The following is an 11,516-nucleotide window of genomic DNA, read 5'->3' on the forward strand; positions in this document are numbered from 1 at the left end:
TGATAGGTAGTCTTTGTTCTTCACACAACTCCACCCATTCTTTCTTAACAAAAACCTCTTCAGTTTCTGCAACTGGTTCAGCTAGAGGTAAATCCCCTAGGACAACTTCTATTACGCCGACTGTTGGATTTCCTTCCACTGCCCATTCTTCCTCGATTATTTCTTATTTTACGACTGTCTAATTGCATTCATCACTAGTAGCTAGACCAGCCCATGGTGGGTAATGACTGCCATCACCTGTCACGACCGTTGAGCAGAATGTGCCATCAGCTGAAGACTCCTTAGTAAGAAATAAGGCACATTTAATGAAAAGACCTCTGCTTGGGGGAATCGGAGGCGAGATAATATCCAGAGATGATATTTAAACATAGTGGAGTATCTCCCCTCACAAGTTATATATTTTATTACAAAATCTGCTACCTCTCCCCATGGATGCGGTAATGAGTTTCGGTCATATCCTCGACCCTTCTGAGCAATGCTTTCTCCTGCCTACAAAAAGGCTTCAGGAAACTCTGGGTGGAAAGTCCTCCTTAAAATGAAACTCTGCCCATTTTGAGGAAGCTTGTTAACTTCTGCAATGGCTTCCTCCGTAACAGGGACTTCTATCCTACTAACCCGAGAGATTTCTTCTTCCAAATTGAGTGCGAATTCCACCACAATTTCCTCATTGGACCCCCTCAACCTGTCGAAGTAGACATCCCAACCTGCATTTTCAAAGACCTACCATACCTCCCAACTATTTAGAACTCTTGTTGTGTCTTCTAGCTCATGCCGCACAGACTGTCCACCCGTCACTGTTGAGGTGGGATCAGCATGGCGAATATAGTTAATTGGTAGGGGAAAATGACAGGGACCCAAACCATTGGCAACAGTAATAATGTCATGGTCACCTCAAGAAAAAGGATGGTAACAGTACTGGTACGTCTGAAGAAATCTCAGAGAATGATGGCGAGTTATGGCAGTACGGTTGGATATTTTCAATGGTTTAATGCGGCATGTTGGGGAAGTGACCAGTTATGACTTTTTGCATATGAATATGCATTCCAATGCATCAAGGTCGTGATTACGAAATCACCGTAATCATTAGATTTAGTTTGGTGTGAATCGTGTGATATGAATGCATTTTCGTTGGTACGCCATCATTTATTATGATGGGACCCCCCCAACTTAATTACGACCGTCTGTGGCATGCATTGGTGTCTTTTGGAATATTTTAATTAAATCCATAAAAGTCAACGGAGACATACGTGGGGACGTGCCTTGTGGTGGACTAACAACAAAATAACTGGCAGAGTAACAACACATGGAGTAACAGCAACGACGGAGTAACATCATTGGCAGAGTAACAGCACCGGCAGAGTAACAACAATTGCAGAGTAATAGCACCGGTGGAGTGACAGCACCAGCGGAGTAACAACAATGGTGGAGTAATGACAACGGAGGAGTAACAGCACCAGTCGAGTAACAGCATCGGTGGAGTAACAACAGCAATGAAGTAACAGCACCGGCGGAGTAACATCATTGGTGGAGTAACAACATCGGTGGAGCAATAGAAACGGTGGAGTAACATCACCAGTGGAGTAACAACACCAGTGGAGTAACAACACCGGCGAAGTAATGGCATCGATGGAGTAACAATAGCGGCAAAGTAACAACACCAGCAGAGTAACAACACCAGCGGAGTAACAGCACCGGCAAAGTAATAGCAACGACGAAGTATCAACAATAGATGAGTAGTAGCACTGGTGGAGTAACAACAATGGCTCAGTGGCAGCACCAGTAGAGTAACAACAACAACACCGAGTGTTACATTTCTCCTGGTGATATTCCCTTGTTATTCCTGCAAAATACAAACAAGTTAGTAATAACCGTTTTTTTTTTTTATATATATATTACTTTTTTTTTTAGGAGTAGAGTGAGAGTGTCCTTTATACCAACAACCTTTAAACCAGATGAATCAAAAAGATGTTTGACAAAGGCATCTCTAGAGGCTAGATGGTGGTATAGCTTTAGACGGTGTCCATTTACTAAGAACAAAGTATGATTCCCATCTATTGTAATTAGTCTAACTGTTCCGTTGTCAAAAATTGCATCCACTTCATACGGTCCCATCCAACGAGTGCGAAGCTTGCCTTCGAAATCTTTAAACCGGGAGTCGTAAAGTAATGCCCAGTCCCCTTCATGAAACACCTTGCTCTTGATAAATTTATCATGCCATTTCATTCTCTGTTGTTGAACAACAGTAGTTTTCTAGACAACTACCGATCAAATCTCGTCCAACTCATTGAGCTATTCCAGTCGATGTTTCTGTGCTTCTGATAGGTCTAGGCCTACTTCCAAAGCTGTTCTGAGTGTGTTGATCTCAAATTCTACCAAAAACAAGGGGGGTTTTGCATAGACTAACTCAAATGGAGAAAACCCAGTTGTGTTCAGCCATGTTGTTCTATACGCCCATAAAGCTTCTGGAAGCTTTTGTGACCAATCCCAGTGATGACTTGCTACTATTTTTGTTAAGATCTTTTCCAATATCTTGTTTATACTTTCTACCTGTCCATTCGCCTGGGGATGATAAGGGGTTGTCACTCTGTGTTTAACCCCGTATTTCTGCATCAGCTTCCTTATCATGTGAGATGTGAACTGCGCCCCTCCATCTGACACAATTTCCCTTGGAGTACCATATCGAGTAAATATTCCCTCAAAAACAAATTCTGCCACTACTTGCTCTGTTGCTCTTGTGACTGCTCTGGCTTCCACCCATTTAGTCACATAATCAGTGCAGACCAAGATGTCAATTTTCTGATGAGAAGGTCGATTAAAATGTCCAACAAAATCAATGGCCCATTTCTCGAAAGGTTCAAAGACTATCTGGGGTTGTAGAGGCATTTCATTTGCTTTCCTAGGTTGTCCCATCCATTGGCACCTATCACATCTACGGACATAATCCCAAGCATCACGAAATATGGATGGCGAGTAGTATCCCATCTACAACACTTTATGGCCTGTTCTCTTATCTAAAAAATGTCCTCCACAGGGGCTGCCATGGGCGACCTTTAATATCTCATAGATGTCATCCTCTAACACACAACACCGAATCTGTTGATCAACCCCTGTATGAAAGAGATACCCTACCATCCATGAATATCGGGTACTATGATGAATAATCTTCCTCTGATCCTTATATGACAAATGACGAGGCACCTTCCCTGTAGCAAGATAGTTAGCAATATCTGCATACCACAGAGTGTTAGCAGAAACTGCAAAAAGATGTTCATCTAGAAAATTATCTTCAATTGGTGTATTCTTACCATCATTTTCTATCCTAGATAGGAAATCTGCAACCACATTGTCCTTCCCTGGTTTATCTACTATAGTAATGTCAAATTCTTGTAGTAGCAAAAGCCATCTTGTAATGCGACCAGGGGTAACAGGTTTATTCATTAAATACCTGATAGCTGCATGATCAGTATGTACAAAGGTAGGATACCTAGTAATGTAATGCCAGAATTTGTTGATGGCGTAGATGACAGCAAGGAACTATTTTTCAATAATTGTGTAATTTAATTCAGTAGGGGCCAAATTCTTACTAACATAGTAAACTACATATGGTACCTTGTCCTCTTGTTGTCCTAATACTACACCAACTGCTATCTAGGAAGCATCCGTGTGAATATGGAAAGGTAATGCCTAGTTTGGCCCTCTAAGGATCGGAGCACTACAGACCAATTCCTTGATTTTCATGAAGGCTACATCACGGTCATCTTTCCACACAAAATCTGCATCTTTTGTCAGCAATTGAAAAAGTGGATGTGATACTTTAGCAAAATTTTCTATAAAGCACCTATAACAACCGGTGCAACCAATGAAGTTGCTTACCTGTGTGGGTGTTTTGGGTATCAGAAAGTGTAGAATTACCTTTATTTTAGTTGGGTCCATCTGGATTCCTTCAGCTGAGAGAAAATGTCCTAGAACAATTCCTTCCTCCATCATCATATGGCATTTTACCGTACTTAAGGAGACACGTGCCTGTATGCACCTTTCAAGAACTTTCTCTAAATTTCTCAACCCTTCTACAAATGAATCCCCATATGGAGTAAAGTCATCCATGTAAATTTCAACACTATCATCCACCAAATCGGAGAAGACCCCAAAATTTCCCTCTGGAACGTTACAAGTGCATCACACAGGCCAAAAGGAAGGACCTGGTATGTGAATGTTCCCCAGGGGCATGTGAAAGTAGTTTTTTTCTTGATCTTTAGGAGCTATCTAGATTTGGTTATACCCACTAAATCTGTCTAGGAAGGAGAAGAACGTTTCTCTATCCAATGTGTCCAAAACTTTGTCAATAAATGGTAAAGGAAAAAGATCCTTCTGCATTGCCTTATTTAACTCTCTATAATCCACGCATATCTACCATTTACCATTTTTCTTAGGGACCATTACTAATGGAGAAACCCATTAGCTATCTTAAATGGGGTAAATAAAACCAATGTCTAGTAATTTCTGAAGTTCTTCTTACACAACATTTTTCAATGCAAGGTTCATCCTTCTCTAAGGTTGTCTCACAGGACAAAAATCTTCCTTAATGTATATATGGTGGGTACAGAAATTAGCAGGAATCCCCTTCATGTCTGAGTAATCCCAGGCAAAGGCTTCTTTATGTTTCTGAAGGAAATCTACAAGTTTCTTCTTCTGGGATTCTGATTGGTCGGGGTTAATGTTTAGGGTCTTTCCTAGTTCTAATTCCACTGGGATACTTCCATGGGGTGCAACTATGGGTAGCTCCTTAGATCCCTCTGTTGTTTCAATAGTTTCCTGAGTTTCACAGCTTAAGATGGATTCTAGGATTTGTTGATTTGGTTCTAAAACAGAGCAAGGATCATCCATAAAGGAGGTGATTACATCATCCTCCGATTCCATTTTTAACTGGAGGGCCTGTCCAATAGTAAGGACTGGTCTTAATTCCTCATTTTCCGTTTCAGGTTCCTTCCTAGATAATATTTTCTTGCTACCTGCTGGTTTTGTGGATGGGTTTGGTTCTACAGGTGGATATAACACTAAATTCTTAGTGTTGTGCCCATTTGAAATGACCATGTGCCCTGAACGACACCCAATGTAAGCATCTGTAGTAGCCAACCATGGCCTACCTAAAATCAGGGGATGGCCACCAACTGAAGATTGCGTATGTAATACAAGGAAATCTATGGGATAGTGCCATGAATCCATCGAAATTTCTACATCTTCTAACATCCCTACTGGTTTTACTATAGATCGATCTGCCAGTTCTAACACTGTAGGTGTGTTTTTCAAGTTACAAAGATCTAATGTATGCATACTTTCAGTGGTGATAACGTTGATGGCAGCACCCAGATCTACTAGAACATTTGTAATTTCTACCCCATTAATTTTCGTTGTCAGAATTGGGTTCCCTAGATCTCCATACTTTACAGGCATTGACTTTCCCATCATAAAATCTGATAATTTTCCCATGACGTGAATAGTAAGGGGGTCTTTGGATTTCTTTGTAGGCTTCTTCGAACAGTATTCCCTAAAAGTCTTTTCATATATCGGTACAACCTTCATATCTTGTAACAAGGGAATTTTGATAAATAAGTTCTGTAATTCACCTCATAAGTCGAATTCACCCTGAGGGCTTGATTTACTCAAAGTCAGTCTCTCTGGATAGGGTGGTTCAAATTGATGTTGTTTTGCAGGAGGCACCTAGTTTCTACCAATTTGTTTTGGTTCCCTATTAATTAATTCTGATTCTTTACCCTCACTATCAAGTTGTTTAATGATAACTGGTGGAGGTTGAGCATCGACTGTCTGCCCTGATCGCAAATTCATTTCATACAATTCTGCGGTGGAAATGCTATACGAAGGTAGGTTGAGAGTGTCGGTTTGATGAACTCCCTTATTATTAGGATTCAGGTTAGGTTGGATGGGAAGTTGGGGACAGACAGGTTGACTACTAGGAGGCACATTAGAGGGCAGTTGGAGTTGCTGTTGTGGCATCGACTGAGGGAACTACCCAGGAGAAGATCCTTGCCAAGTTGGAGCCCATGGGGAGCTTGAACCGGCTTGAGGGCTCCAATGCTGCCAAGGTAGAAACTGGTATTGTGGCCACATGGGTGGATAGGGCATGGACTGAGGATTCATATTGAAATTACTAAAATATTGAGATGGGTCTAAGTACATACCTTGATTTCCCATTGGTGGTCGAGGCTGCCATGGCCTTTTAGACCCCATGAGGTACAATTGCTCCATGTTTTCTCTTGTCCCTTGAAACACTGCTTTCAAGCTTGGCAACGAGGGGCATGAGCTTGTTACATGATTTAATTCACAGATTGTGCATTCCTCTATGGATTTCAATGGACAATCCCTCTCTGAATGCTTCTTTCTACACTTTGGGCAGAATATAGGCATGGTCCTGTCTAATTCCAGCTACTTCTGTTTCACTTGTAGCATATCCATCTGTGCCAATAGAGTACTCAGGATATCCATTCTCAAGTTGTCCAGTAGGTTTCCAATTTCTGCCTTCGTAACACCCCCACCAGATACCCTTGCTGAGCAAATCCCTTGCCTGTTTCTTGCGAGCCCCCTCGAGCACTGAATGCATAGTTCACAGATAACCTCAAAGCTTTCCTTCGATATATCTCCCTTTCCTACGATGTTCAACAATTCCAAAGACTCCTCACAAAAGGCCCGTAGGAGGATAATTTTTAAAATATCCTTATCTAGGTTAGAGTGACCTAACCTCTGCAATGTGTAGTTAAATCGTTCCACACAGTCTTCCAAGCTCTCGTCTTCTTTTTGTGTGAACTTAAAAAGTTCCTCTTCGATATTCTGGGATTTGCAGTAATCCTGGTATTTTTCCAGAAAAGTTATCCGCATATCATCCCATATGGAAATAGAACTTCCTCCAAGGCCCATAAACCATCGCAGAGCTGTCCCTTTTAGCGTAGGAGGGAAATTTTTTAACTTCTGGGCATGCGTCATGTAGTCATACCCCCAGCACACTATGTCAAATTTGAATAAAAACGCGTCGGGGTCTTCTAAAATAAGCTCATGAAAGCTTGGTAAGGCTACTAATGGAATAGGCTTGATGGGGGCGTCAGCTTCCAGATTCCCGATCGAAAAATTGGTAGTGGAGGTTGTATGAGCCATAAATATCTTCCAATAACCGCTGGGTATTTCAACAAGCTCTGTGGAAGATGGCCGAGGGTTCCTTACCACTCGAGTTCGATTTGCTTTGACGGCACTTCCATGGTCCCTTGGTGATGCAAGTGCCCCTAGGTTTCCTTCACATGCGTCCTGATGACTTGATCCCTAGGCTATGACCTCCTTTCCTTTGCTAGAGTGGTTTGACTCTATCGATGTTCTGCTTGCAACCTCTTCCCCTTTTATTACCAGCGTAGGGTTCCCCTGGTCAGGTATATTGCTGGAAGTCTCCTCAATTGCTGGAGGGGGTTGCTTTGTCGAATCACCAAAGAATGATGTAGACAACACTGATTGATCTACCGATTATCTGTTGAATTTTAGTCTCCATGCACCTGGTCTCAGACTGCGTGAGAGGATGCTTCTAATTCAACTTTCGCTATAATTTGCTGGATGTAAGTCTTTCTTCCCAAGTCTGGTCCTCCCCTCTTTGGGGCTCTTCCTCTACCCCTCTTATTTGGTTTTGTGTTCATACAAATAATGATATGACAGAAGGTTTGGTGTCAATTTACAACGCTCTAGTCTTGAAGTAAGGTGTCAAAAGACCATTCCTTCCCCAAGACGAAAGAGCTTACAAAAAGAGAGACAGCTAACAAAAATAGGAATCTAGGGTTTAGGGCCCAGAGCAGGGCATCAAAGGACTCCTCCCTCCCCAGGACAAGAAGCAGAAACAAAAACACACCTCCGAGAAGACCTAATACTTCCAGATCTGAAGTAGGGCGTCAAAAGACTCCTCCCTCCCTAGGGTAAAAGCTAGGGTTTCCCGAAATTAAAACACAAAAGGGTTTGAAGAAAAAATATAAATAAATAAATAAATCTAACTCCGAGCCTGGAATAAGGCATCAAAAGACTCCTCCCTCCCTAGGACAAGAGGTCTTCCCTATAAAAATAGGAAAGCAAATAAAAACAAGCAAAAAGAAGCACCTACACTCAAGACCTGGAGGAGAGTGAGAAAACTCATTCTGTCCCTAGGACAAGAGATTGACCCTCTAGTTGGTCCGGATTGTGTCTGCACCTTGTTAGCCTCCCCGGAAATGGCGCCAAAATGTTGGTTTCCAGGTATGAACAATCTATTCACCCTTTTTCCTACACTAATTTTAGGACCTTCTGTTCTCATACCATGAAAGTCACATAGTATTGACGATAAAGTGTTTTTCATGTTGACATTAGTTGTTATGTCCTGAATAGGAAAACCAAATTCTTCTTGAACATTTTCATCAATTACATGTCCCCCTCCTTGTCTTATTTCTACTATTTCTCATGTTCCTCCACGTCCCTTGGTTTTAGTTGTATCTCCTAGTGGATGGAGGGAATATTCTAGTTCTTCAGTTGGATTTTCAATATATGGTAGCTCTAATTCTTGACCACTTAGTTCTTCTCGAGTTTGATGAAATTGGAATATTTCTTTTTGTGGACTATCTGTAATTTCCTCACATTTTTCTTCTTTAACCTTTCCTCTGTAATGTGGAATCTCCTCTAAGCATCATCTTCTCCCTGCCAACAAAATGGAAATGTATATGTGGATAATGTCATTCCAAACTGCACCATGATTGGTGATCAAGTAGCTGGAGTAATTCTGCCTCTAACAAATCTACCTCTAGAATCTCTTTGCCTATTCATGAATTCTTTTTACCATGAATTAATGTATGATCCATTTATTTTTTCTATATTCTTTAAACTAATTCCCTTTAATGCTTCCATGACAAAAATTTCAAAAATATTAGGTAATTCAATTGTATTTAAGTTCCTTAATTTAATTATCAACTAAGATTTGTGATCTTGTCAAGCATAAGCATTGCATGTGTAAGCATTGTTATATAAAAACTAGTAAACAACACCAATTAAAATTACTATAATCTGATTTATGATTTGTAAATTACTTTTTTATCCCCAAATTACAACATCCAACTATTTGTACAAATGCTAGTTTCTACAATTGTTATGAAAGTAATATTTTCAAACCAAGGATAAGTGTTAATCTCTTGTACCTTTAAGTCGCAACATAAAATTGGAAATGAAACAATACTATGTGTATTTAAAATGGAATTATTATATCAAAATGAATAAACACCAATTGAAAACAAGATTAAAACTAAATCAAAATCATATTGGAAACTACAGATATTAACTATAACTAAATTCTAGAATAAAATTAAATAAGAAACAAATATTCTACACAGTTGACCCTCCTAACTTAAGTCTTTTTTGCTAATTTTCTATGGATCCTAACATAAATCAACACACATCTAGATTGAATTTATACAAAAAATATGAACTACTTTTTGGAATTAATCAAAGGAACATAGTACAATAATATGAAAATTCTTTTATAATTAGTTCATAGACATATGCTCAACATTCAGTAATCGTTACAATATGATTCTAAACTCTATAAAAATTCATCAAACTAAAATTGCTATGAATATGACTATAGATTCAAAGCAGAGTATCGAAAATTCAAAATAAAGGATTTGAGAGTACAAAACAAAGTATCGGGAAAGAAATAATTTTTTACAATCATTTGGCTTAGATTTTATTAATATTTGGTCTCATGATCTACTCATGTTGAATCATCATGATCCCTTTCTTGGATGAATTGAACAATTGTTTCATGCATTGAAAACACCATTGCTGACTCAATCATTAACCATCATGTCCATGTGTCCTACTTGCCTATTTGATTTAGGTGATGAATGAATATCCTTATTCATGATGTCTTTTGCCTTATCCAACTCATGATTTATCTTCTAGCTTATCAAAAAATCCAAATCAATGGTTCTTCCATGATTTAGCTATAGTTTTTATGGTTAGTACAAAATCATAGATTCATGTAGTGATCTATTACCGAGTAGCTTTTAATCAAGAATACCAATGCACAAAGATGAAAATGTATCAATTAAAAAAATTACCTTAAAATACATTAATTACGAACAATAATATAGAAAGTAGGTTTACAACAAATATGGAGTGGAAAATGAGAGAAAAGACATGGAAAAAAGGGTTTGCGAAGAATGTTTTTGGGGGAATACGTAATAAAAATAGTGAAATCTAAAGCTCAATAAAGCCTTCTTATGAAGATTAGCATAAGAAGTAAGGTTATACCTTATGTAACAAGCTATGCTTTGAATACCCATGTGAGAGAATATCTTGTATGAAATCCACCAAGGGCATATCCATCTATGTTTAGGGCAAAAGATTCTTCTTGCTACCATGTTTCAAGAGGTAAGATATTGTCAATTTCACTAGACATCGAACATCCTTTAGTCCATGGAAAGTTATGATGCTCCTACAAAAGGGATTGTAAGTTTACAAATTTCTATTTATTCAGAGCCTACATAACAATAATATTGTAGGGGCACAACAATAACAATAATGGGCTTCTATGGGGCATAATAATAACATGGGGACTATATGGGCACAATAATACAATAAGCGGGTTGCACAATAACAATAAGGGGTTACACTAGTATTATAGGGACCTAACATGCCCCTCTCCTTAAAAAAGTGTTGTCCTTAATGCTAGAGTAGTTATGGATGCTTCTGTATAAAATTTTCATCATCCCATGTGGAATCCTCAATGGGTAAATTCTATCCCATGTGGAATCGTTAGGAGGTAAATTTTGTCCCATGTGGAATCTTCAGCGGGTAAATTCTTCCACTTGATGAGGTACTCTAAAATTGATTGATTCCGTAGCTGTCGATTTCTTGTTTTTGTGACTACTTCGGGTTCCAATATGATTTTTCCTTCCTCGTCAAGTTCTGGAAATATTGTTTGAAATAGGATCTTCTCACCTATAAGCTTCTTTAAGAATGAAACATGGAAAACTGGGTGCACTCGGGAAGATACAGGTAGCTCCAATTTTTATGCCATAGTACCAATATTTTGTAACACCTTGTACAGACCATAATAATTTGGTGATAATTTTATTATCCTTCTTAGCTTGCTTGAGGGACATTTGTTTGTATGTTTGTAGTCGTACAAATGCCTAGTCACCTACATCAAAACTTCTTTCGCTGCGATGTTGATATGCCTGTTGTTTCCTTCTATTATGTGCCAAAGTGAGGTTATCTTTTAAGAGTTTGAGAACTTGTTGTTGACATTCGATGTGATCTTCCACCGCTTGAACCTTAGAATTTTCTTTTAAATATGATGTGATGGACAGTGGACGATATCCATAAAGTGCCATAAATGGGGTCATTTTTGCTGCAGTATGGAAGGAAGTGTTATACCACCATTCAACCAGATGCAACCACTTGACCCATTATGTCTATTTATCAGAAAAAAGGAAACGAAGATATCC

Source organism: Pinus tabuliformis, chromosome Q, assembly GCF_031772625.1.
Source record: "Pinus tabuliformis cultivar Carrire ecotype Pingquan chromosome Q, CPIR1, whole genome shotgun sequence".
In the NCBI taxonomy this organism is placed as follows: Eukaryota; Viridiplantae; Streptophyta; class Pinopsida; order Pinales; family Pinaceae; genus Pinus; species Pinus tabuliformis.